The following is a 27,394-nucleotide window of genomic DNA, read 5'->3' as shown; positions in this document are numbered from 1 at the left end:
TAAAATGCTGAGCACCATCCACTGGACAGAGCTACCATAATGCTCTATATTTCCAACTATAGTTCTGATTTATCAAAAGCAAAATGTACCTGAGAGAAAATAAAACACTGGGCTCCCAGAATGGTCTTTCTTGACAAAAGAGAAAGAGACAGAGACAGAGATAAAGATTTATTAACTGCACTGTAGTTAGGCCCCAAAGGGCTATGGATTCTTAGCATCTTCTCTGTGACCTGTGATGATTTCGAACCCTCCGTGTCAAAGGGTCAAGTCTTCCGTAACGAGCACTGACGGCCAGAGGCTGGGAAGCCATTGTGCGATCTTCACATTTTCCTTCCTAACCTCCACATTCCACCTCTCTGTGCACATGCACAGCAGGAAAGACTAATTTCTTCCCTTTTGCTAAACCCTCTTTGAAGATATTTTTCTAGCACTGCTCTGAACTGAAGCTATTTAGAGCAATTTCGTTTATCTGCATCCTTTTATTCCCTCTACCATTAGTCCAATTTCAAAAACAGTAAGAACAAAAAAAAATGTTCTCAGTTTTAAAAACAATCCTTTGTCTTATTTATCTGGTTCTGATATTTCTTTTTCTCCTCATTAGTAGAGTTTTCTAACTATCTCTCAATTTCTTCACCCACAGCAATTTGCAAAAATAATTGCTGCCCACTGCTGTCATTAATCCTTAACGTGTGACCTACAATGAATAATAATGTTCAAAGACTTGGGCTTCTTTGTGAGTCATCAATAGAAGTCAAAGATATGATCGGAGTCCTTGAAAATTTTACAATTTAGCTGGGTAAATAAAATATGGACATTAGGGAAGATTACCAGATATCATATTAACCTGCGGAAAATAAACTAAATAAGGTATAGTAACTAAAGGAAGACCTGGGTAAGGGTTTGGAAACATTTTATTCCTGAACAATCCACTAACACAGGCATGTCATTTAACTTTCCTGGGCATCATGCCATACGTCTTTATGGAAGTAGATGGATTCGATTATATCTAAGCTCCTTTTCAATTTTTAAAGTGACAATTTTCAAACTCATCCCATCTCCCAAAATCAACAAAAAAACACTCCACAAAAAAATGGTTTTAAAAACTAATAAGATAGGGTGGGGTTAATTTAGAAAGGATAGCATTTAAAGTTCTTGAGTTCATAGAAATATATTAAAGAAAGCAATATATGCAGGCTTCAATGAAAGCAGTACGTTTTAAAATGTCAAAACGGTCCCACCAAGACGCAAGGAAAAGTTATTCTTTTTGTTACCCAGAAATCTGTACAATTTTAACTTTGAACTCTTCTCTATTCTTAACCCAGGTCTCTTAACTCAGGTCTGCCAAGATCTGACCAAAAAAAAAAAAAGAAAGAAAGAAAGAAGGGACCCCTTCATCTTCTGACAGAAGTTATTTATCTGTCCTTATCTTGTGCTCAGCAGAGAGCTTCACTCATCAATGAACAATAAGACAGGGTCATTCTTTATATGCCGGTTTGAGCTCATCAGTTATTCAGTCAATGACATTATTCTAGAAAGCATTATGACATGTTCTTTTTTTTCCCCTTTAAGAATCGATGCCTAGTCTACGGCCATGCCACCCTGAACGTGCCCGATCTCGTCTGATCGCGGAAGCTAAGCAGGGTCGGGCCTGGTTAGTACTTGGATGGGAGACCACCTAGGAAGACCAGGTGCTACAGGCATTTTAAAAAAAAAAGAACCGATGCTCAGAACCTCAACTTTCCTCTTCTCTATAGACACAAGCAAAGAGGTCTTTAGCTACTGTTCTCTGGCATTTACCTCACTGAATAATTGCCACAGTTACCAAGCACACACTAAGTGGAGGGCTTCATATGAAGTGCCTTCAGGGAATTCAGAAATATACCAATTCAAGCCCTTGCCTACATGTTACTTTGGAGACAGGAAGACAAGGAAAATGGACAGATGAACAGCTGAGGGCAGAAGGAAGGTCATAAATGCCATAAATGCCAAAAAATTATATCAAGGCAGAAAAGAGAGGGGTTATTTAATGGAGACTATCTGAAAGATTTGAACAGAAAGTAGCATTTGAGTTGTAAAGAAGAAAATCACCCCAACATCTCTCTTAACTCCCTCCCAAATAAACCTGAGAACAGAGATGATCAGTAATCTAAGGTTATGGCAGATTTTCTCTAATGGTCTTCCTAATGGTCGTTAGTTTTATTTTATACAAGAATAAAGGGTCCCCACGCAGAGCTCACACGCATCAAAGGATGTGCCACCTACTTACAACCTTATGGCAACTTGGTCCCTAGTAAGTAAATCGCCAGATCCACTCGGCTACCAGGCAAACAAGTCATTGGCATGAAGGAAAAGTTCTGAAAGCAAAATTACACCTACCCTTTCCATGTCATGCTTCACAATAATTGCATCTTTTGCCAGATTATGGTTTTCTCTACCGAATGCAGACCCCCCTTAAGCTTCTCTCACTCTGCAAACTCTACCTTGGCTTTGAACAAACTCTGACGAAGGCAAAGGAAGCACAGAATGTAATCAATTCTGATTTTTCCAATTTGTTCTCCAAGCTACAAAGTGCTTTAATGAAACCAGAAGTGGCATCTTGCCTTCCAATGGAGAAGCTGCTAGGGAGAGGAGCCAGGAGCATATCAGGAATGATTCTGCAATGGTCATTCCCAAACGCAGCACAGGGAATAGGTTGTTTTAGCAAGAAGTTTACATTGAGAAATTGAAATAAATGTATCACCATTGGAAAAGACAGTTTTGTTAGGAAAAAGCAAAAAAACAGAACAACAACAAAAAAAAACACCCAAGGTAGTTATACATGTATTTATATGTAACGTACATATAGATTTTTATATGCAATTACCGGTGAGTATGTGTATTACATATATATGCAAGTACTTTTATACCTACAATACACATTTCACTACCTTTTATCATAAATTATTATGTACTGACAAATTTTAGATATGGTTTAAAAAAAAGTGTCTATTGTGAAAAGGACTGTTCCTCCATATAGACCATGAAACGTTGTCATAGACAATGAAATCTTCTACTTGACCTCCAAGAGTGACCGCTTGTACAGCCTGTTATACAAAATATTCAATGGTGGACACAAGGACAAACCTCCCATTTCTGACTACTGTACACCAGATACAGGGCAATCTTTCTGCTAGTACTTAGCCATCCACATCTCTGTGGTTTTACCAATAAAAATGATAATTATTGCAGAGCTAATATTTGAATAGAATTTACAAAATACTCACCTATACACCTCTATAAGGCCAGTCTTGCCATTGGTCTTATTTTATAAGAGAGAAAACTGAGGCTTAGGACAGTTCCACAGATTTGCTCAAGTTTATCTAGGTAGTGGGTAGCAGAATAGGGGTTAAGTTCAAGGGTTCTGATTCCAAGGTTTTGCTCTTGCCTTTGAGGTGAGAAGACCTTTAAGGCTTTTCTCCCCAGGCCGTTAATCCACTACATCTTGCCCTTCACCAGCTGCTAGGGCAGCCTGCTGTCTTCCATTATCCAGAGGCCTGTAGGCTCTCTGGGGAACTGGTGATGTTGGGCATGATTTTAGTCCTGGCAGCCTGGCTGTGCTCCAGGACCTCTTTATTAGGATCATGCCATGTCATTTAAAGTTCAAAGGTGCTTGTAAACATTGCTGACAAAACGGCTCAACAATAGTGTATGAATACACGGCAAATTCAGCCTGGCCCTGAAGGGTTTGAACTGCCAGTTTCCTGCCTGCCCTGGCATTCTGTCAGTTGGTCTCCTCCATGTTTTGCTTCCCCTTCAATCTCATCCTACTCACCCTTCATCATTTCAGTATCTATCTCTGCATCCTCACTGCCTTCCTGAGCCTTAGCCCCTGCCAGGCCATCAGCTGAACTTTCTCCCTTATGAAGTTAACCCTATGTTCTTCATTCAACCTTCTCCTATCCTCTTGTCTATGACAGAATGTGGCTTCCATCTGCTTATTTGATTCCATGGTTTTTAAATATATAAGACGAGTATAATATCTATCCTTCTGAATTGATGAAAGACTAAATTAGTCATGGGACAAACATCTACTGAGCACCCGGAGTAGATAAGGTGTGTAGCATGTGCAAAAGTCAAAGACTTGACCTCAAACTAGGTCTTCTCTGATGACAAAGATGATCAGGTCTTCACTATACCAAAAACTCTTTCTCAGCACTAAAGTCCAACAAGCTCCTACTCCATCTTCCTCCTTGTATTCATGGAAATTATATTATCTCTATTTCTTACCCTCTAGCTCCTTATAATCCATTTTACACTATTCTGAAATACTTTTGAAACTTCTTTCTAAAAAGCCTACGCTATGATTTCAAAATTCGAAATCTAATGGCGTCTTTCGATCTTCATTCGTCTTGACTTCTTTCTAAAGATTGATACCCCTGACCACTTTTCCTTTCCCTAAACTCTCCCTTCCATCAGTTTCTCTGATATCCTGTCAGTCTTCCTCTTACTTTTCTGATTACATCTGTTTTCTTCCCAAACCCTAAACATGGACAGACCTCACAGTTCTATCCTCATGTACCTTCTCTTTGATACATGATGAAATGTTACTTTAATATTACAAGGCTAGATCTCAAATCTTCAACCCAGTTCTAGCATCTGATCAGAAATTCACATGGACATGAGCAGACATACATCCATCTAGAACTTCAAACCAAATCTCTCTGGCTTGCCTTCTGACTTCTCCATTTTGACCAATGGCACTGACATCCTCTCAGTTACCCACAGGGAAAAGGTAACCACTCCTATGTCCTTTTAACTTACCACCCAAATGAGTCACTAGTGATGTCAATTCTTTCTTTACAACTTCCTCTTCATATATTTACTGCTTCTCCCATAAATGAGCTAAACTGTACTGTCTCATACCTCATTGTCTCCAGTCTCTCTTTTCTAATCACCCACAACTACTTGCAGATAAACATCCTGAAAGTATCATTGTACTGCCCTGTTCAAAACTTTATTTCTAATGCCCGTCAGGATAATGTCATTTAAACTTTTCTATTGCTGGATGCAGCCTATCTTTTTTCATTTGAGTCTAGGATTTAAATCCCAGATTTACCACTTCCTAGCTATGTGACCTTGAGGAAGTTACTTAATCGTCCTGTGACCTGTTTCTTCATTTGTAAAATACACATGCATTTGTTAACTCACTGATGAAAGAAAGGATAAATGAATGAATGATTGAACTAAATGTCTAAAACGCAACGTAAGAAGGAGATAATTTTGTTGTGCATGGCATTTTAGACTTACTTGATAATTCTTCAACTTTAATTCTTTGACTTTCATTTTGTTAGTCCAAGGTGGTATAGAAGGAAACATGTAAGCTTTACAGTTAGAGAAACCAGTATTCAATTCCTGAATATTTGAATGACTAGCTGTATGACATTGTTAAAGTCATTTAACTTCACTGAATCAAAGTTTTCTGGAAAATAGGGATAACGATCGTATCTTACAAGGTTACTTTAAAAAGTAGAAATAGCAGTGTGTTGTAGAAATAGCAGTAGCCACCAACTTGATGGTAATTATTAAGATTATTCTTGAGAATGGTCTGGAGGCAGCAATCAGAACATAGCCATCTCTGACACTGGAAAATTTTTAGCTTATTGGGTTCAAGAGTGCTTTATGAGGCTAAAGCGCTTGTCATTTGAAATCTAAAACAAATTAAAAAAAGAAAAAAAAAAAACATTTCCCTTATTTCATCTTAACGCATAGCTGCATAAAATATGTCGTATATGATTAAGCCCATTTTCAATACTACTTTGTCTGAATAGTAGAAAGAGGTAAAGCCATGGTTCCTGAGACCCGAGTCTTTGTCTGAGTTTTGTCACTAACTAGTTTGTGGCCTTGGGAAAGTCATTTCATTTTTCTGGGCCGAGTATTAAAAACATAACAGGAAGAAGGTTTTTATAATGCTTAAGATCTCTTTCAGCCTGAACACCTCATGAGTTCTATGGATGGAATGCCACCATTGGATTCAACTGAGAAGTGGCTTCAGATTTGAAGAACTTCTCAGAGAATCTGAATGTCACCATCAGAAGCCAAGCTCTATGATAAATAGAGTAGACATCATGTGCTGATGAGGATGACAGAGAAGATGTGGTTTCCTGAACCTGTTTCTAGTATCTGGTTTCTAGTATCACCTGTGCATTACAACCCAAAATCACTTGAACATCTAAATAACTTTAGAATTCCAACAGAACGACTTTACTCAATTAAGAAATCTGTTTAATTCCAGAATGAATAAATGTAGTCAGACAGATTTGCATGTCCAAACATTTTTTCTGCTATTAATGAAGTGTAGGCACATATTAAGAAAATCATTTAACTTCTTTAATCAAAAAGTTCCTTACAACATGGTTGTAAAGATTACATGAGGGCACTCACGCAAAGCCTTTACTTAGTAAATGGCCTGAATGCAGTAAATGCTCAATAAATGGTAATCATCATTTTCATCATTAGACTTAGGCTGTGTTTCTATGAAGTAACTAGATTAACAGTTTTTGAATGAAACAACTGAAGTGAAATAGTGACAAATGTAGACAAGCCATTACAGAGTCTAAAACTGAGGAGGTTAAGGGTTTATTTCCCAACTGCAGACAATTATGTTTATGACTGTAAATAAGTCGATTTTACTTACGTAAAAAGATACCAAGAGAGCATATCATCTTTGCGGTCCCACTCGGCTGTAACATCCTATCAGTCAGTATATAATTTTAAGCCACACATCTTAGTGTATAATTCACCAATGCCTTTAGATTTCTGCAAAAGCAAAAATGACCGTACTGTGGAGAAGCATGGTGTCTCTGTGAACAAACCGGATTTCTCAAAAATTCTTTAGACCCTCTAAATGTCTTAAAGTTGACTGCATTTTGTTATTTCTGTATTAAGCTTATAACCATGAAAACAGTGCAGTTTAAGAAAAAATAATCTCATACAGTTTAGTTGGTTAGCTGAGAATAACAGTCAACAAAATCTAGTAGATTAAATAAAGAAAACAAACTTATAATGGCGCCTACATGATGTCTTTCCTTGTAGAGAAATAAAGTATCTCCTAATTGCTCACCTCATAATTCACATATTTCTCTTGGTTAATAAGAGACTATGTACTGAGTAATATACATAAATGTAGTTCATGCCTAAATAGCTAATATTTCTCTTCATCTTTCTTTCATGCCTTAACACATTTTCTCTCATTTTCCAGCTCCTTGAACTACATTTTTCCTTATTATATTTTAATTGACTTTTCATATTAAATTTTACTTGAAAGGATGATTTGAGTTCAAAAGCACCAAAATACTCTCATACTTTTTGAGCAAAGCCTTCTGTCATATTTAATTTGATCCAAATTTTGATAACAAATTCTGGTTTTCCTCTTTATTTTTTCCTATCACCACAATAAAATCTAATAAAGGCATAGCTAAAAATAATGGAGAGAAGAAATAGTTTCTGTCATTCAAAAACTCTGACTTCACCTTGACTTTCACTATCATGAAACTCTATCATTTTCAAATGTTTGCTTGCCTTCTTAAAATTGAATTGTTAAAGCCATATGCTATCTCCCAGCTCTGCGTTCTCATTACCATTTAAAGTGTGCTTAATATCAATTGAAAGTCAACACATCACATAACAAGGCACAGTTAGCGTGTTCTGATCTCTGAAGTTACATGGTAACTGCTCACCTATGAAACATTCGAATTCTCCCACATATCATGTTGATAGGCAGAAACAGTTTAAACTTTAAAAATGTTAGAAGGAGAAGGAGGAGGTGGAGGAGGAGGAAGAGGAGGAAGAAGAGGAGGAGGAAGAGGAGAAAAATGTATTTCAAATGATGATGTGTTCAGTTACCTTAGAATTTCTAAATCTGAAATTCTTCTATCTTCTTGAACACTGGACAAATCCAGAAAATAAATTCTCACATTGAAGTCCCTTTTCTACATTAAAACAGAAAAAGAGACTTCAAAAAAAGCCTCTCTCGTGTTCGTGTCTAATCTCTAGTTTGGTCCACGATTCTACAAGGCATAAGCATGACACATAGCAAACAAAGGTGCTGGAGCTTCTCAAAAAAGAAAAAAAAATCTACACGAAAAGCATGTGTTCAACTGTTTAAATATTTATAGAAATGCTTGATTCATGTTAAGTTTCTCGTAAAGATTAGGGCAAGTGGTTATTTAGTTGACTCCACCTAAATCTGTGAGGACAGGTTCTGTGTCATCTTCAGATCTGGAAGAGAAGATAATGTGTGGAAACAAACCACTGTAAATGATCAGAGAAGGCTGTTTCCTGGCCCCTGTGTGAGAGGCCACCTCCCTGCCCTGTGCAGGGAGGGAGACTGTTTGTTTGTTGGACACCAGGATTTTAAAAGGCGTTTCCTGAACAGTCAAAAAACGAACTGTAATTTCCTGAGAGATGTAGCCACAATCCTGTCCAAAGATGAATGAAAACGAGCCCAAACCCAACCCAGAGATTTCAAATACCTACAAACCCACCGTGGGGGACTTGTGCAGGTTGGCTCTGAGCAACAAACCAAGCAAGAAACATGCTCGCCATAGTCAAATAAACTGTTCTAAGCCTTCTTCATGGCACCCAGAAAATAATATGTGTGAGGACAGGAAAATAACGGCGAACCAGAAATGGCCTACTTTTCCCACTAGGTCTCTTATTTGATATTGAGAACTTATGCAATGGGTTTTGCTTCCAGGGTTTTCTATTTTAGGACTTCAAAGAAAATTCTGAATACCAATCCTATTGATGCCCTTTGAACATGGTAGACACTTATACCTCGGATAAAAGCAAGACATTAATTCCTAAGCTCGTCATATAGACTTCAAAAGGTTATTCCATATCTTTGAAAGGAATCCATGATGTCTCAAAGCTATGTGCATATTCATGTACATAATAAACAAGCATAAATAAATATACATTCAAAATATGTGCCCACCAATGGCTGAATGCATTCTCGGTGCCAAGAACCTTGTCAGGCATTTGTTTACACCCTATCACGAATCCTCACAAAACACACGTCAGTCATTAATACTAACCCATTTCTGAGATTTCCTATTTAAATTCAGCTTTAAGAAAAGTCAAATAATTGGCTCAAAGTCACACATTGTAAACATCAGCTCTTGAACCTAAGATTATGCAATTCCCAAAGCCCAGAGTCACTCTGATGTATTATTCAATTTTCATATAATCCTGATAAGAACTAGATTTTCCTTAATAGTTTCATACACACCCACAGTATTAGCCAACAGGAGATACACAGTATACGTATCTCCTGTTGGCTAATATGTATACACATTATACGTATCTCCTGTTGGCTAATACTGTGGGTGTGTATGAAACTATTAAGGAAAATCTAGTTCTTATCAGGATTATATGAAAATTGAATAGGGAAGAATTTAGGATCAGCTAAAAATGGCTGAGATTAGGACAACTCTAAGGCCCAACTCCTTTCAGAACTCAGGAGAAAATTCACAAATGTTTATTGAGCACCTACTGAAGTAAGAATTTAGGCTTTGTGATGAAGAGCTGAGTAGATGCAGTTTTAAACAGGGCATTTTAGCTGACTTGCAGAGCAAGGGAGCTGGGCACAAAAATACACCTGGAGGAAGCAGTTCAATGAAGCTCTGCCCCACACACACACACACACACACACACACACCGCACGCACACGACGACATATATACATTGACACAAATCTGCAGACTCTCCCAGATTTAGTGATCACAGCCTACATTTCTCTTCCCCTCCCATCCCCGAAGGCAAACCTGAAATACAGATAGGACCTGAGCGAGATAGTTACATGCATCTTCAGCCATTCCATCTCGACCTGCATTTCCAACCTCCCGCTAAAGTGCCACTTCCTTTTACAGACTTGTCACTTTCCTTAGGGTCAAGCCTCTGCCTCTTGTGTCTGTGGAATTTCCTCCATTACTTCTTTGCTGTCCCCTCCTTGAGTCAGATGGTTTGTTCCATTTGTCCTCTCCTTTCTGTAGACACCTATCCTGAACCTATTCTTATTTCAAGTTAGAAGTCAATATCCTTTCATTGTAAAGGCTCATTAATATTAGGAGACCCTCTCTGATCAAGATAAATTATTTGAAAATGTATTCTTATCTGCAGAAAAAGCCCTGGGGATTCAAAGGAAGGAAGCCATGCTGATGGGTAAAAGACAGGGGGGACTGGTGTTTGAGACCGAAACATATAGCCCACGTGTATCCTCCCATGAGCACATGCTTCACATTCTCAACCACGGGAAGACACTCATCTTGGACATGTCAAGACAGAGCCTAATCTATTTTTCACGTGGCTGCTAAATTGCCTGGGTCTACCAACTGCAATTTGATTTGTTCTAGAGAAAGTAGACTGAAGACCTGAAATTAGAGTTGGTTCATTAAGATATTCAGAAGACCACAATTTGAGCAGATTTAAAATCTCATTGCTGTTGAAAATATAAATTTTAGCTTAGGTACATTATTTTACGTAAAAATTATCTGTGGTCATTCAGTGCCAAAAGTTTACTTGTTTGTTTAATATTGCTTAAATAAAAAGTTTATTATATACTTAACATTAAATAATACTGTTTTTAGATAAATTTAGAAACATTCATAGCAGATACTTGTGATCTTAATATTCTAAATTAGCAGGCGAATGATAGGATCCACAGTATGTAAGTGAACAGAAATTTTTAAAATAATTTTTTTTTAAATCAGATGCTAAATACCTTTAATGCTAAGAGCCAAATGTAAAATTATTTCAATTCAAGGAAAACAAAACAAAACAAAACAGGAAACTAAGACATATGTTAACAATGCTAAACAATCAAAAGAAATTGTTAGGGCTGGCAATGACATAGAGTCCAGGACCTATAAAACATTAATTGGTTCCCACAGAGACTATAAATACCTAGCAATATCCCTTGGTTCCAGACCCCAAAAAGTACATGACGAATTTAAAATCCTACCAGCTCTTACTGATTTTGGCACAACACGTTTTTAATTGTATCATATCAATAGGGTTTAACTAGTATTTAAAGAGAAATCATATGAAAGGTATGACAAGTCTTAAATTAACCTACTGGCCATGTAGCCAGGAATTGAGATATGGAAAAAGAGCTTGAATATCATGAGGAAGAGGCAGCCATTATCTTCATGGATTTAATAAAAGTAACACAATGGAACTCCAAAGACGTCACAGAAAAATTTAGAAATTTCAGGAAAAGTTTAAAAATTCATTGATTAACCATTTCGAAAGCCAAGCAAAGAAACAAAAAATTAACCTAGAGATATTATCTAGCCATTTAGTCAAATAACCTTTTTCTCCTTTCTCCTGAAGTTAACCTAAATTTTCTTAAAGATGATCACAGTATAATCCAGTGGCAATTATATAGTATAAGAGGAAAAGAAAATGTTATCCAGATGTGAACCGAAATGTAGCGTATAGTAGATGAAGATATATTTTGTGTATTTTCCCTACACTCATTTGAAAATATGCAAAATACTATGTAATTTGAAAATATCATGGACTGACTACAAAGAAAGCCCTGTGCTCATGGAACTGATGAGGGAGCATGTTCTCCAGCTGAGGATTCCTCAGAGCACATTGCATGGTGTTCTGTGTGAACAGGTGCAGAACTGATGTGTTAGTTTTTGACTGAGCAAGTAATTCCAACACTTCTTTGCACATGCCAGGCTCTATGCATTCTCAGAGGTGATACACTTTTCTCAACAAAGAGAAAAGAGTGCACCAGTTCTTCTTACCTGGTAAAGAAGGAAGGGAAGATGAGGTTCTCTACTTACTGTGTCCCCATTTGCAGCTCAATTGCTACCAGATTGGGAGAGAAGCCAGGATGTGGCTGTTGGGATGTGAAGGGCTAAAAAAAAAAAAAGAGGACCAAACACCTTCCTTCTCTAGAATCACTTCCTTCTTGTCCTATTTAGTCTTCCATCATCACAGATTACACTGACATTGAGAAATATGGAACATTCAGAAATATGAAAGCCATCTTCATCCTATCACTTGACATTTTTTCAGCTTATAAAATATTTTTGTTCTCTTCTCGCATCTATTTTAATGATCCATCTCAGGTAGGGTGAAATCTACTATGTAGAGAATGTTTTTTTTTTTTAATTTGAAAAATCAACTTATAATTTACTTTATTTCAATTTAGTGGAGTGAGTCATTCATTTCTTAACTGTTACATGTGTCTAAAACAATAAGATAAATGCATATTAAATTTATATAGCATTCCATGTAAGCATAATGGCTCTTTATTCCCCACATCCATAAGAGTCAAGGCTTAGCTCACAAAATGTTTATTAAGCAATAAGAATGCTATATATTCAACAGACAAAATTTCAACTTATTTAGACAAAATTTCAACTTATTTATAAATTAAGTAGCCATGTACTCCTGTCACTCAGTAACATAAAACTAAGAAGAAACATTTAGCTGCCTACTAATGTAGAGATACAAGGATTTATTTTATGTTCAATGAACTATTTGTTTGTGTTAATTGGCAAAAACAACTAGATAGCTAATTTGCAAGCCCAAGGTGATGAGATTTCTGATCACCTGAGCATGTGCCTCAGTTATATTTCAAATGTTTAATCAGAACCTGCCTCATAACTTCCTCAAGCAAAGGGCAGGGCTGTGTGGTCTGTCTGTCCCCTGCCTGTGCATTTTCAGATGTTCAGAGTCCAAGCTCTTTTCCATTGTAGATTTTCTAACCTGGAGAGTGGATTCCTACAAGACAATGCACTTCAAATACACTTGCACTGAGAGAAAGCAAGATGTGCCCTCAGCTTCTGGAAGTGAATGGATAACAAACATCAACACCAAGATGCCACTGATGTACACTTTCATTCTGTTTTTCCAAAACAGTTTTGTATTTACCCAGATGCTCAGGGACTACAAAGGCTGAGAAAGTGTATACCGCTGAGAACCAAAACTAACTTGAGGATTGCTTGGGAAAGACTTATGATGCTCCCTCTTGGCTGTCTTTCTGTAGTATTTTACATATCGATGGCTGACAAATGGACAATTTCATCTTGGAAAATTAATTCAAATGAATAATGCTTTGTTTTCAAAAATTAGATTTACTTTTCAGTAAACTGAATCTCTTAGAATTTCTTTCAAATTTTTTTACAGTTAATATCTTACCATTCTCCAAAGTCAAAGGTAAGAGGCCTTACGACACAAAGATGGTTCTTATTTTGTCAAAAGGAAAAAAAAAAGAAGTAACACAAATGATTCAGTGACTTACTCAAGGCCACTCAGCAATTCAGAAGAAATAGATAAGAATGAGAAGTCTGTCTAAGGGAACACATGACTGTATGACCCAAGCACACATTCAGCAAGGGAAGGGAGATGAATGATTAAAAAAATGCTCACGGTACGGTTCCTCATGCATGCTGCTATTTCTATGTATTGACTTCAGCATGCCATTTTTAACCGACTATACACTCAAAGAGAACAGGAAGGTATTTGTCAATGCAGTGAGGGGCTAAAGCTGTCTGTACAGGAGAGAGAGTGAGAGAGATAGAGACAGGGAGAGAGAGAAAGGAAGAGGAGGAGAAGAACTGACAGCTGCAGCTATGCGCTATATAAATGGGGAGAGACAATATAATCCAAGAGTTAAAAGAAGGAGAGTTAGTCTGAGACGTTCCCAAACTCTGGCACGTAACTAGCGTGTAGTGGTTCTCAACAGGACGATTTTGCTTTCCTCCCTCACGGGATGATTTTAATTGCCATAACCGGGAGTGCCACCAGCATTTAGGGGTAGAGACTCTGGATGAGACCATGAATGCTGCTCGATCTCCTACAAGGCACAGCACAACTCCCCACAACAAGGACCTACTCAGCTCACACTGCCAAAAGTACTGCAGCTGAGAAACTCTGAACTAGTGATATGACATTGAACAAGTTCTTAACTTTCTGGAAGCCAGGTCTCCTTATCTGTATAATATTGATAATTATACAACAGAACCTACCCTGAAGTGCGGATGAAGGTACCACAAAAGATAATTCAAGGAAGCACTTCATTCAGTTCCTGGAATGCTGATTGAATAGGAAGTATGTATTCTTATTTTTACGACTAATAATGCCCATGCCTTTCACTTAACAACACATGAAGAAAAAAAGGAAATCTAAGAATAACCACTCATTTTACATTTACGATAGTTTTTTAAAAAAAGTCAGTACTCAAATAGTCACATTTGATTAATTCTACAATATTTAACCTAATCTCAGTACCACCAATAAAAAAGGAAGTTACATTAAAAGCAATCCCCCAGAACAGGCCCTCATCATTCAGCATGGGAGAGCTCCAGCAATCTGGGTAGGATGACTAAGATAATACGGCCCTGTGGGTAGAGTTCAATCAGGAGAAATGTATGCTAAAAGGGGGTGTTAAAATTATTATCATTTTAATATCATCTTTGAAATAGGAGCTCTTATTCCAAGGATAAGTTTTTATTTCAAGTCTTAAGGGTTTAGATTTCATTCTTTTGAACTGTCAACTGTGAAGACCACATCTAAAGAGAGTCTGCATTTGCTGGACGTGTGGTCGCGTTTGAGTTAACAACAGCAAAGTGCTCACTTAAAAAAAAAAAAATTCCACACTCAGGTCCTTTAATTTGTTGAAATAGTTAGAACTTGAAGAGCAAGTCCCAGTTCAAAAGACCTACGAATCGAATATGTTTTTCTGCTTTAGGTGGTGAAGAGGGCCAGAAACCACAAGTTTATACATCAAATGAACAAACAAAACAAATTGAGAAAAACTCGGACGGCAGAAGTAGCTCTTCCACAGGAATTGTTGGAACTGTTGGCACACTGGTGTCTGCTGTCGGTGCCAATTAGAGTGACCAAGACGAGCTCTGCTTTTTTTTTTTTCTTTCATTCCTTTAGCCAGCTGCAAACTGATGACGAAGCAGTTTCACAGCTAAAATCTACTTTTGCTCATTACCTGAAATGCTGAAAGAATGTAAATGTGGTAAGTTGGAGTTTTTTTTAAGATCTTTTTGAAAACAGAGTAAAACTAAGCTTCCTCATTTGATAGTAAAACTGGAAATTACAACACCTTCTCTAAGACATCACCAAGATACTGGTTATATATAAAAAGTGTAGATTTCCCTTAGGCCAAACCAGAGATAAGTGATCGATAAATTAGGAAAGCCAACTCCGAAATTTTTTTTAAAACTCTCAACTATGTTTAATAGTCACATGCTCCCTGGGAGTTTCTTTGACTCACTAAATTCCATGAAAACTAGCTTACCTTCTTGTGTTGGCCTTTCAGATATGAATGTGTCTTTCTTATGACTTTGAGAAATATCACAGCCCCACTGTACAAATGATGAGATCATTACTAATTGATTCCATGTCTACCAGGGCCATGAAAACTTGCCTGACTGGTGTTCTACCTTCAATTGTTTCAAAATAATTTAAGCAAATACATCTTTTCTATCTTTTACTTATATATATATATATATATATATATATATATATATATATATATATATATATCATCAGAACACCATATTATCAATTCCTAAACTGTGGGAGAATTGGCACATGGAGGTGAGTTTTATCAGAATTATGAAACACCAATTAATTTTGAGTATTATCTGTTTTCCTTTTTTTAAATTTTATTTTATTGTGGTAAGAATAACGTAGTCTACTCTCTTAAATTTTTATGTTTACAATGCAGTACTGTTAACTATAGGCAGAACTTTGTACAGTAGAAGTCTGGAACTTATTCATCTTGAGTAACGGAAACGTTCTGCCTACTGATGGAGCATTATTTCTTACGCCAGCACCGTTGGTGCAGTAAGCAGAGCAGATAAAAGCACAAGCTCAATGGCCTGGGATGGAAGCCTGGCTCCGCTGCTTACTGGCTGTGTGAGTTGCAGGCAAGTTACTTAACCTCTCCGCTTCATTTTCCCCATCCACGAAAAGAATTAAATCATATGTGTTACATGTGTGTATGTGTACATAGAACATATATGTGTATGTCTACATATCATATTGTATATGTGTGTGGTATGTAAACCAACGCCAAGGAGGTAAATTACATAAAAATATCTGCTATCATTATCACTGACAACTAGCAACGCTGAAGCTTTTTTCTCCTGAAGAACATTAAGAAAAATGTGTGTGTGTGTGTGTGTATTTTTTTTTTTTGGTACAACTACATTTGTCAATTATTACTCAATAAAGTTGACAGGGAGATAAAAAGAAAATATGCCACTCGTTTTCCATCTCTCAGCTCTTTACCTAGAACTTCTGGAAGGTTCCAGGACCAGAAGGAATTGTCAGATCTCTTGTGATTTAGATACACCTAAATATAAAGAAAATAAAATCTATCCATCCTCAATCTTGATGAACTTCGTTTTGAAGAATCCAGAATGCTAAAGAACATATTAATTATACATTAATTAATATAATACTATAATACATGATAAAATACATGCCATATTAACTCTTATGCATATATAACATACACACAAGCACATGCACGCAATGATTCTTTCTATGTACTGAAATTATAATTGCCGGTTATTTCACTCTTTAACTTTGGAATTTCCAAATTATCTACAATAAGCTTGTCTTACATTTGTGATCAGAAATTAAAAGGTTTGCATTTTTAAAATGTTAATACTTAGGAGATTTTAGTATTCTCATCATGGCTAACATTATTGAGTCCCCTTTAAGTGGGGAAGGCAGTATGAGCATACTGATAATATAACTACTGCCTCGAAAAAGGATAGTCTGGGATAAACCAAATATGAAAAAGATTAGTAAGAGAAATAAAGCATTTGGGCAAACAATCTTGATCTTTCAACCCAGAGGGCAGATACTCAACTTAGTAAAACCTGAAAGAGAGGTGGCTTCAAAAGGCTTAATGACTAGGGACACTTATTGAGTGTTGATGACAGATGACTTGACAAGCATCATCTCCCTTAATCTCATCTCCTCTTTGGAAGGAGCCATTTCACAAATAAGGAAACCAGGGTTCAAGGTCACGCAGCCAATCAGTAGCCGCGGTTGAATGCCAACCACATTTCCTGGCTCTAAGTTAAATATCCTTTCACCATGCCACAGAGGGCCTCATTTGCGTCTTGCCTTTCCTCAGCCCTCTCGTATCTTTATTCATTGCCTCTACCACACTCCCCACTTCAAGCCAATCCCTTTCTACGCTTTCTGGATGCTGCCCCATCTGCAATGAAAAGTAAGCAGGAATACAAAAGCCTCATATAGCTCCCACACTAAGGTGGGGCCAGCGATGCCTGAACCCACCAGTATTCTCACAAATGTGCAGCTGCAGACATGCACACCGATTCTGCAAGGCTCATAAAGCAGCTTTCAGCACCACTTAGAACCCTGTGTTAGCGGGCATCTGTAGCGGCGGCCAGCTACTGCACAGTAAGTAATTCTCTGCTGAACCCAGGCAGGACTGCTGTGTGAGCAGATAAGCGGGCCTGGGAGCCCAGAGAAGAATGTCTGTCCTCTGTGGCTCTGGAGGGCATATTGTCAAGTCCTGAAAGGCAGGAAGGAGAGAAAGAGCTGCAGAGATATCCAAGAACTTCCAAGTCTGACTGTCTCAAGTCACCCCACCTAGGCACTCAATGTCTACTGCTTTACACAAATACAGAATTAAGACATTGTAAAAAAAAAAAAAAAAAAAAAAGGGCCGTTCATGCCTTTCATTGGCCCCCACATTTTTTCTCATTTGTACTCTTCGGCACTTTTTTTTCATGTAACTTCTTCTACTAATTATTTAAACAAGGAAATAAGTGTGGTGCCCTGAATCAATACTATATGGCCTGGTATATGCACATCTCATTCATAAAAGGCATTTTCTAGTCCTGTGCAAATATTAATCGACTCTTGCATTTTGTAAGGCAAGTACCTAAGGAGCCCTAGTTCACCGGTGCTTAAACAGAGAGGTTAAGACAATACTGCAATTTAATTGCTGAGCCTTCCAGAGACTGGAAGCTCCCAGGTGAGAGAAGAGAGAGCCCATATTCCCTGAGGGATGAGTAAATAAATCTATTGCAGGGATAAAGACAGTCCAGTGCACCACAGGAACCAATCAATAATCAAAACCTAATGCCAATCACCACAGATTCTTCAAACACTCATCTATCCATTGTCAAGTTCTGATTAGCTTAAGAAAGCTCCATTTTCTCTGCCTTCTCCCTGATTTTTCAGGAGGCAGCTGCTACTACCTCCAGAGCATCACAATCAACAGCAGCTCTCATGTTATATAACGCTAAGTTACATTTTCTTCCTTGCACAATGCCTTTAAGTGGAAATCACCTTAAGCAGACCAGGAGTCTGATCTTGAGTTTAGCCTGACAAGGATGTGCTTGGAGCTTCTCCCTACAGCTTCCGCTGCCTGATTCTGGGTTTATCCGGGGCTTCAAGTAACTGCTGCCAAAACAGGAGTGTTCTGCTCTTAAAATTTATTGCTTTAACCCACATTTGAATTCTGCTCATCGGACAGAGAGCCCATTAGTTGCACAATGGATTAACTCCTTGATTGTTACCACTGAGGACATGTCCCCACTCCAGGTAACCAGCATCAGGGATCTCGAATGGGTTCAAAGTGTGTCCTTAGTTTCTGATTTAACAAATCGGATGAACTTTATATATTCTTTCTCATTACCTCTGTTTCTTTAAGCATTGTGACAGAGCATAAAACAGTAAATGAATTAAAATGTATCATCATAAATAAATAAATGTCCCTTAAGCATATACTATCAGAAGTACTGGGAGACACAGTCCAATTCTCAGGGCTGATTCCTCTCCGTAATTTTCATCATCTTACAGATATTATCTTTCACTGATTTTCTGCACACAGTTTCTTGAGCCTTAACCCTTCACAAGGACAATTCCGTTCCTCATATGGGATTTTTTTCTAGGTTTTTCTCTAGAATGGCTTTCTATTTTAGATAAGGACAGGAAGAGGGGAGTAGGGAGGAAGAAGCTTAACTTTAACCTCCAAAACTGTGCATTGAAACAATGTCAACATTTTTTTTCTGAAAAATTATAAGAATATTATAGAAATACATAGTAAAAAACTAAAATATATCTACCATACACAGAACCCTATAAAACAATGTCCTTTTTCAGAGCTTACATCTGTCAAAATTTGGTGCTTTCATCTCAAGTTAGTAAAAACAGCTAGACTATTGAGCACTTTCTTCACAGGGCAGACCTATGTGTGAATATTTCATGTAAATCTCACAATGACTGCATAAGATAGGGCTACTATCCCCATTACACATATTGTAGTAATGATTATAATGACAGCTAAGATTTGATTATTGAATGCCTATGTGCCTGACACCTCACTTAAGATGTCTTCATTTAACCTGTGCAATACATTAAGAGGTTGGTTCTCCAGTTACTCCCATAATACTGATGAAGAAACTGAGCCCACAGAAGTTAAGTAACTTACCTAAGATTAATACTAAGAAATGCCAGGATTTCAACTCAAATTGGCCTGATTCTAAACTTCTTAATGACTTTGTTATACTGTCTCAAACAAATACCAACTACAAATTAAAATCAGTAAGTGGGAAAAGATCTCTAAGAGTTATTGAGCAAATAGTTTCTACTTTTAGGTTCCCAGTTCAAGCTTTCTATCCCTCTCATAGAGGTTCCAATATTGAAACAATCCACAACTAAACCTTACACACACACACACACACAGACACACACACATCCCACATATTTTATAAGGCTGTATCAAAATAATTCTCTGGCTTTAAATAGAATGATACCAAAACGCTTTATTTTGTCTACCACCAGCGTGTAGATCTAAGAGCAGGACCTAAATATACCCGAAACTCGGTATATCACACACAATATGGAGTGGCAGCTGTTATTAAGTACCCTCCATTGTTAGAAGTACCATTCCCTATAAATATCCTCTCAGTAAACTTCATGCCAAAAAGACTTCTCATGTCTAAGTTAGAGACATGAAAACCTAGATTCAGAAAAATAATGGTCAAATAAATATTTAAGACTAGTTCTTCCTCCGAAGCCTGTGCTCTTTCCACTGAGACTGCACCGCATTTGCCACCCCCTCAAGAAAAAAATAGCCCGCGTACACTATGAGCATCATAAAAAGAAAGCTATAAACACAGAATTATACTGTGACACATAAAAAGGAACACCTACATCAATGCCAACCTGCGACCATCTTCGCAGGTGTAGCTGTCATTCACAGCCAAGACTTCATCTGCTCCAAGGCTATGCCTCGAGTTGGAATGAAATGACAGAATCACATTTGTCACACATCCTAAGGACACTGAAAAATGATCCCAAATATTTCCATTCAAGTGAAATGTGGAAAAGGAACTTTGGAGTAGCATCCTCATAACTTCCACAAACACACACATTTTTTTTTCCTGCATTAAATTCTTTTAATTACTTAAAATCTATTTCTATCTATTTTTAAAAAACTGATACTGTGAAATACACTTTATAAAATGTGTGTAATGTCACCATAGCATAAGGAGAATTTAACACTTTATTGCAGAAGAACGTGGTGTCTTCACCCCAAAATCCACGTCTACTGTGAACGCCCGTGAGGACTGGGGATTTAAACCCAAGAGAAGGGAACAGCTGTCATTTTGTTCCAAGAAGTGGAGACGTGGTAGAATTTTCTGAATTTCCTTGAACTAGGACTCTATGGTATTGTTTTCCTTTCTTTGACCACAAAATATAGAGGCCAGTTTTTTCTGGAGATAAGTGGCATCCTGTAATGAGCCATGGGAAGCCACGGGCTTGTCATTCAGAGCACTGCTTGCTCTGTTCTAGAATCCTGGAATACTGGATGAACTGCTGCTGCCCCCGGACCACCTCCAAACAAATGGGAAGCTGATTTACATAAGCCTCATTTTTATTTTATTCATCCTCTGCCCAAATCTAGATCAGGATGTTTAATATCATCCCACTGTGGGAGGTCGCAGGAATTTAAAAGGCATTGTGGTCAGTGATTAGAAGGCCTAGGTTCCAGAGTTGAGTTTCTATTTGAAATTAAAAGCTGAAACAAGAGAAAGCCTGGGCCAAAATACAAAGGAAGAAAAACAACAGATCAGCTAAAGTATAAACATGAAAGAAACCAAAACCATCGCTATGGCCTTCTATCTCCACTAATGAGCTAGAAAGCCAGCATTTAGGGAGTGCCTATGATGTACACCAGACACTTTACTTGCATGTCCACGTTTAACCTTGTTTTGCTTTCTGAAAAATAAGTAACGACCCAGAGGAAAAAGAAAGACAAAAGGCAGACAAAAGGCAGGTGATTTTCTCAATGTGAAACATCTTCTGAGCAGCAGAAGCAAGGTTCACGCAATAGTGTCTGGCTCCATTCCCATCCCCTTTACCCACCACTCCAGGAGACCTCCCTTCCACTGACCTGCTGTTTTCTGACATAAGCACTTCATGTAACAGGAATGTGTCCCAATAAGTGTAAACAAAACTTCAGCGATTCGTTCACTATGTGTTTTCTTCTCCTCGAACATTAAACAGGCTGAGACAAACTGTTAGACTAACCTCCATTTAGGTTTATGAGCCAGATTTTTAGGTAGTATGCATGAATATTATTTTCCCAAAATAAACTGGCTCAACGTCATAATAAACATATACACACAAACACAATCACACACACGTGCACGTACAGGAACATATATTTCTTGAGCAAACATGATCGTGTTAGAAGAAAACAAAATTACTTTTGAAAACTCTACAAAAACGCTGCCACACAGACAGCACCTTCCCCAGCTCATTAATTCTGGCCTAAATTTGCTACTGTCAGGCAAATTGGGCGCACTGGCCAGCAGACACCCACCTGCTATTAGGCTGAATGTTCCTGGCATCTTGACATCCTATTGATTCCAACCCCAAGCTTATGCAAAAAAGGCTACTCAGAGTCCAAAAGAAATTTTAGCCATGAATACTTTGGGAGAAATCCAAACAACGAAAAACAGAAAGAAAGACAAGATGCAAATCTGAGTGACAAAATCGAGACAACCCAAAGCAGACTGGTGAATGTTCAAGGACACATCTACAAAGGACCCAGACATCCTATTCTCTTTTGATAATTACTTATTTTAGGAAATTCCAATAGCCTATGCATTGAATGACCACCCCCTCCTAACCTGGACTATCTGTATATTTGTTTATAAGAGTACTCGTTATTATTCTGATGCATTGCTTTTAAGAGGACTCTGTCAATTTTTGTTCTATAGACACCTATACATATGCAGTAGAAATGTTCTGTACAATCCTAATCTAAGCAGTTAAGATGAAGCAGTTAAGCAGTAAAGTGCTTAAGAATACAGCATCCTTTAATCTTCTAAACATCCCTCCCAGCTGAGAGTTTTCCATTTTATAGATATGGAAAATTGAGGTTCGGGGAAGTAATTTTCTTTAGATAACTGGGAAATGAGATCCTAGGGAAAAGAAAGCATCAGGATCCATTTATAAATTTTCTGACACCACCCCGCCCTCCTTCACCCCACAAATCACCTAAACCTAAATTAAATGGGTATATGTCCAATTTCCAAGTCCTGGAACTCATGGCTTTGGTGGCAGCTACCTGTCACAGTCAGCTCTGCATAAATAGACTGACTCTGGGGGTGTTCTTCAAAACCAGAGCAATTTTTTCTGTCTTACTGTAGCCAAGAGAAGGTGCATATTTCAAAATAAAAGTGAACATACATTTTTTTTTTTTAAGGCGGAGAAACAGAAACCTATAATCCCATCCCATCGAGCAGCATAAATTTCAAATGGCCCCGCTCGTCCCCTCCAGCTCCCCACTCACACCAGTCACCACACAGCTCTCACCTACTTCAAAGACAGCTCTGGGAGAAAGGGGCACGAGGGGCATCAGTGCCAGCTGGAAGGAGGACCTTATGCCTGAGGGAGGGTGGAAGAGGAGTAGAGATGCACTGTGGACACCAGCCATCTCAAAAAAAGGATTTCAGTGTTTCCCAAGAGCTGATTTCTATCAGGGCTGCCGGGGAAGATCAGAAGGTATGAGCTTCCAACTGGGAGGGATGTGTTTCTGCTGCAGAGACATTTCCCAGCTTTGCAAGATAGTTCCAGGTTTTTGAGTGCCAGTCTGGGTTTGAGGAGCAAAGGCAGCCATCTAGATGTCAATTTGCACTCAATTTACCCCTTTTACCATGACAAGGCGGCAGTATTTCACTCTCCAAGAGAGAGCTTTCTGTGACTTTGTGCATTTCTAATATTTGAAGCAATACTCTCTTTATAAAAGAATGCTCCTGAATTCAACTATACGTCAGATAACCAAAAAGACTTTTAAAATAGTTTGTTACATTCCCCAACCTCCACTTGCCCCCACATTGATGTGTTATTTTCTTTGTCTGTGTCGCGGCTTGGAGGGTCTGCGTGGAAGTCAGACCAAGCATCCTTCCCTCTGCTCTGCCTCTGATTTACACGGTGACCTCTCAGAGACAGACACTCAGCCAGCTACTCTCCGTTTATCATCCATCCGTTATCATTGTTACTGCCGCTGTTATCATTCGAAATGATTATAGACTTATAAAGATGTTCTCGTCTGATAATAATGTTTGCAATATGCTTTAACGCTGCCGAATTAACATAGTGCATCCGTGATTTTTGTTCTGGCACAAGTCACAAAAGTTGCTGCAACGGCATGTTTAGCAGTTTTTGAACGGTTACATGATGAACTGGAGGAAAAAAAACGTGTCAATGCATTTTTTTTAAACAACAAACTGGGTGTCCTGCTGTGCGCAGATGATGCCAAAAAAAAAAGCAGCACTGCATGCAACATTTAAAATATCTGGCCCTTCCCTTCTCAACTCAACAACAAACTCTTGAAGGGTAGTGATTGCCATTTGCTAAATAAGGGCCAAGTCTGTCCCTGACTCAAGTCCTATCAACAGTAGAGAAAGTAGAACACACAAACAGAAGCAAGGCATGGTCCTCAGATGTTAATGAACTGACTAAAAAAACAGTATACTGCCCAGAAAGTAGAATATTAAAGTGGAGCGCCGCTGCAGGAAATGAATAAAAATCCGAGCATCTCCTTTTAATGACAGCGGCAGTGGGCTTGTGACTAGAATTCTCTTCATGCATGCACTCAACTCTCCTTAATGTCAACAGGAGTTCAGTAACAGCACCGCAGGAGAAAATGGATTTATATGTCACTTAAAATGAATCATTTCATTTCCTCTCCTCCATTTTTATCCATATTGACAAAATATAAAAATACATTTTTAAAAAATCGATTCCGCTTTGTAGTTTTCTACTCCAACAGCAAAAAGCAGACATCGAAATTATAAGATCCAATAGCCTCTCAATAATTACTGAAATAGAGTTGCCCACAATGGAATTCCAAGACCTCAGTATCGCCAGCCCAAAATGAGAATTGCAATTGGCAACGTGTTACCAATAGCTCCTTATTTATTTTGAGATTTAAATTTCCATTTTATTTTTAACAAGAGCTTCACAATTCACTGACAAATGTCCTGAGCTATATTTAGAGGAGTAACAATATTTAAGGTCAAGAGCACACAAAGGCAGAGCTGGCTCCTCCTCACTCTTTCTAAAGAGAAGTACAAAGCATGTGCACATTGGGTGAATTTCATGTCAAGGATTTGGGTCTACCCTTTGAATTTCTGCCCCCCTCTGAGCACAGGTGACAGTGCTCTAGGGGGCACATCTGGAACGCTTCCAAGGTGTGTCTGTAGTGCCCTGTCTCCAATGCCATTGAATATTTCCATCAAGCAAGCAATTAGTTTTAATATGGAGAGGCTACAAATCCGAAATGAATTTGAAAACAGAAGAACAAATGGCTAGTTAACCTACCCACAAAAGGTACAACTGGTTTGTACTGACATTGCTTTAAAAATTCGATTTTCAAAATTTGGAAAACACAAGTCTTTGGCTTTTCTTGAAAAAATGCCAGAGGCAAGGAATATGCTGATTATTTTTCAAAGGAGGAAAAGAAAGTGTTGAAAGCTCTTCATAACATATAAAGTTCCAAGTTTGCCAGCACCAAACTCAAAACATTGGTAATGTTTTAGCGCTTTGTAAAAATGTAAGTCACTCTGTCTACTGTTTGGAGATAAAAGATACTTCTAGATAAATTATAATGCCTCTGCCTCTACCCCTAAATAGAGGAAAACAACCAAATACTTTGAGGCATCAGAAGATAACCATGGTGATAAAAATACTCTAATTCTATATAATTAAAATAGCAACAAATATGCAAGAAACCTGAACAACTGAGCATTTGGCCAGGAGTTTGTGAGGCTGCCTCTGACAGCCAGAATTTCAAATACAGCATAACAAACTTCCAGTTATAAAACAAATAAGTCATGGGAATATAATAGACAACAAAAGGAATATGGTCAATATTCCAATGTTTGGTGCTATTCCATGGGAATGTAATAGACAACAAAAGGAATATGGTCAATAATATTGTAATAACTTTGTACGGTAACAGATGGTAACTGGACTTAGCGTGGTGATCATTTCACAATGTATATAAATATTGAATCACTATGAGGTACACCTGAAACTAATAGAATGTTGTATGCCAGTTATGCTTCAATAAAAATTTTTAAAAGAAATGTGTATTACAAAAGAAAACATGTTATTCTTTGTCTCTGGTAATAAAAAAAATATAAATAAAAAGCACAGATTTTGAATAAAGGAAGATCGTTTTACCTCAAGTTCGGTCACTGGTGAACTCAATGTAGATTATCAGTCAAAGGAAGAGCAGAGTCTAAGTAAACAAGTCCATGAATAATCTCCTAAAGAGTTAGTGCAGGGAGCATCCTTTCCCATTCTAGAATATGCCCTCACAAATGGCATTTCACAGGCCAGAGGGAATTAAGGTTTACTGGACTCCTTAAAAGCCATGTCCTCTCAGACATTGTGTTAAGCACTTAACATACACTACCTGCTTTAATCTTCTGGATGGCTCAGCTAAGTAGGTAGTATTATCACTTCTTTACAGATGAACAATTTGGAGCTCAGAAGTGAAGGCGCTTAGCAGCGGAACTATGGCTAGACGGTGGCTGAGGGGGAAGAGAGGCAGGCCCATCCTGTCTTCCCTCCCATACACCCATCCTCACCCTCTGCAGCTTGAAATTGCTGCCGCTGGTTGCTCATTCATTCGCCCACTGGACCTATGGGAAGAAGTACCGTCTGGGACAGTGTTTTCAACACTTGTTGTAAACAGTGTTGGTTTGGGCCCTCAGGGATCCAAACCGCTCATCTCTCATCACTCTGTTTAGCTTCCCTTAGCAGGAGATTACCGTCGGCAAGGCCGATGTGCCAGTCAAAGCAGAGAACTATCTCATTACCCCAGTTCTAACCTAGCATGCACTTACTAAAAAGGTGAATCAATGTGGAGACACCTATTATTTCTTTCTTGAGCTGTGAAACCCTTAATCCACTCTAAAACCATGTTTTGAGGGGGAAACGGAGGTAATGGTAGATATTTTTGAAGTTTGAACAAATCTTTCAATTAGAACTAATCAAATTGTCATCAGCACAGAACATGGGAAATGGGGTTCTAAGTCACACAGTCTCTTATTCCACCCACACTCCACTCAAGGTACTGAGAAGTATCAGATATACATATTCAGTATTTACGTGTAATGTAACATAGTGACCGTTTTAGGAAAAAGGATTGCGAAGGACGATCTGGGTCCAGGTTGAAAGATCTCAGTGAGATGGTAAAAAGCAAAGGAGAGCAAAAGTTGGGAATAAACAACCATCGGACAGATAATAAGGCTGGGTCCAGTTAGCTGAACTTGACAATCATCCAACCTATAACAGGTTCTGTGCTAGTATCTACCATATTCACAAAAAAAGTGTGCTCACTAAGTGCATAGAAAATCACATCTGATAACTTATTAATAAAATCCAAAGCAAAAATATTTGCTTATCTGTTGGCCACAGGCCTTTTCTGCTGAGTCAGTTTATAATCGATGAGGTCGGTACCCAGAGGTCAATTTCAGTGAAAATAAATCTTGGTTGGTGCTGTTTGCGCTGACCTGGACTGCTCTTAAACAATGGTCAATGCCTTCGTTTCTTACCTTACCTGGTATGTCCTGGATAAATGTTTCCAAAGGAGACTAAAGAAATGCAGCTCAACACCAGTGGAAAATATTCTATTTGGAAGAATAGCTATTTGAGAAGACAACAAGTTGGACAATGGGGAGGTCTTCGATGCCTCACAAAGCCTCACATCAAAATAGAGTTATGCAATTTAGGAGAAGGTGGTTAGACCCACATGAGAAATGCTGGAACAAATTTCCATCTGAAGTGATGGCTTAATAGG

The 27,394-nt window shown here is 38.1% G+C and overlaps 1 protein-coding gene and 1 pseudogene across 1 annotated transcript in view; both read left to right on the top strand.

Annotated features, from left to right (window-relative positions):
- LOC120619771 (wiskott-Aldrich syndrome protein homolog 1-like) overlaps window positions 1-27,394 on the top strand; it is an 84,793-nt gene that overhangs the window by 16,063 nt on the left and 41,336 nt on the right. The window lies entirely within an intron of this gene.
- LOC120620033 (uncharacterized) lies at window positions 1,582-1,700 on the top strand (annotated as a pseudogene).

This window comes from Pteropus medius, unplaced genomic scaffold, assembly GCF_902729225.1.
Source record: "Pteropus medius unplaced genomic scaffold, Ma_sr-lr_union100, whole genome shotgun sequence".
NCBI lineage: Eukaryota > Metazoa > Chordata > Mammalia > Chiroptera > Pteropodidae > Pteropus > Pteropus medius.
The sequence above is the reverse complement of the archived record's forward strand: the minus strand, read 5'-3'. Positions and strand labels throughout refer to the sequence as shown.